This window comes from Galeopterus variegatus, unplaced genomic scaffold (genome assembly GCF_000696425.1).
Source record: "Galeopterus variegatus unplaced genomic scaffold, G_variegatus-3.0.2 Scaffold2095, whole genome shotgun sequence".
Lineage (NCBI taxonomy): Eukaryota > Metazoa > Chordata > Mammalia > Dermoptera > Cynocephalidae > Galeopterus > Galeopterus variegatus.
In genome coordinates, this window is record NW_007728206.1 from 185,458 (window position 1) to 187,231 (window position 1,774).

The following is a 1,774-nucleotide window of genomic DNA, read 5'->3' on the forward strand; positions in this document are numbered from 1 at the left end:
TACACAACCTATCTTAGAAGTTGTAGATGAAGTAATTCAGAATTGTCCTATTGATGTCAGACATCCTCTCTACAAGAATATTGTCCTCTCTGGAGGCTCAGCCATGTTCAGGGACTTTGGACATTAGTTAAAGCTGAAATTAAGAGGAATTGAGTGGTGGTAGATTGACACTAAAACCTATTGGTGTACAAGTTGTTACATACCACATGCAAAAATATGTAGTTTGGTTTGGAGGATTGACACTGGCTTCCACGCCTAAATTCTACCAAATATGCCACACCTAAAAGGATTATGAAGAAATTGGACCTAGCATTTGTCGTCACAATCCAGTGTTTGGAGTCATGTCATAAAATTGACTTCATAGTTATTGGGGTTAGGGAGGTGGGGAAGAGATAATCTTTCTGATTATCTGTTTTGTCTGGATGACTGGTTTTGAAGTCTGAAACCCGACTCTAAATAGTAAGACTGAACATGATTATACAGGAATATTTTAATAAGTGTATCAACATGCAGATGTAGAAGAGAGCCAAAATGATCGTTTTTCTTTAGATTGAATATTTGTGTAACTAAAAGAAGCGTTTTAGTTCTTTCTGTGCCCTGATATTTTATTTATTAATGTATTATCCAAGATTTGATGGGATTTATCAGTGTGTAGGTAGCTGTATAATGCTTGAATTGTACACTTCTAAGTGCACAGTGCAAGAGCTTGTTTATATTTCATACTTTTTATACTTTGAGGAGAAAAAGTCAAAGGAAAACTGTCATATGTGAAGGGGAAAAAATGGCCAAGGAAAGGATAAACTCAAAAATAGCCTCATGAGACTTGGAGTACACACTCATGGGATTCCAGTTATTATGAATTGCTCCCTACTCCCCAACCCCTCAAAGGTTTTCTTTGCAAGTGCTTTTGGAACTAAGAAACTAGTATCTTGGAATAACTGATGCTTGCTAGTGCTTTCTGATTACTTGCATTCTGTTTCTTGCTTTAAAATAAAAGTAAAAACAAGACTGTTGGGCCAATATTACAGTTTGTAGTGTCATTTCTTATTTTAAAAAAATAGTAATGAAAATAATTTGATTACTAAAATAGGTATATATAAAACCTAATATTATTCTAATCAAGGCACAAATTTCTTTTTAATACTTGTTTCAAACTCTTTAATCTCTTTATAAGTTAAGTAATAAATCTATTTTCTTCAAACATCTGTGATAGTTCTTTGAAATCACAACGGTTTGTTAGTTAACTGACATTTTTATGTGCTCAGTACAAATAATTGTGAACTTTTAAATCTTTAATTTTGATAACTGGATCTAGATTTGATATTTTTATTTGTATGACTCATTTGTAGTAGGAAAAATTTTTTTAGTGCCAGTCCCTGACATATCATGGAAAGTTAATTTCTTTTGCATTTTAAAATATCTGGATCATGAAGAAAAAGCGATGAAAAAAAAAAATTAAAACTGAATTAAAAAAAAAAAAAAAAAAAAAAAAATTCCCACTATTACTGCTACTACTTCTACTGCATTTCTCTCAGGAACCAATTTAAGGGATAGCACTTTATTCAAAATGCTCTGTGTAGTGGATTGTTTTTATCAGATACAAATTTTGTTTACTCTGATAGAATAATTAAACTCTTTCTCGGTTTTTTTTTTCCCACATCTGGGTTTGAAAGCAGATACTATTAGACATCTTTAGCCCACCAAATGCTTATGTTTGAAATCCTTGATCTAGAGAAGAATCATCTACATTTTCTCCCCGTTTTTTCCCTCAGCA

At 32.2% G+C, this 1,774-nt stretch overlaps 1 protein-coding gene and 1 pseudogene across 1 annotated transcript in view; one reads left to right on the plus strand and one right to left on the minus strand.

Annotated features, from left to right (window-relative positions):
• LOC103596743 overlaps nucleotides 1-350 on the plus strand; it is a 1,824-nt pseudogene extending 1,474 nt beyond the window's left edge.
• Nucleotides 1-1,774, minus strand: part of ANKFN1 (ankyrin-repeat and fibronectin type III domain containing 1) — a 146,296-nt gene that overhangs the window by 79,285 nt on the left and 65,237 nt on the right. The window lies entirely within an intron of this gene.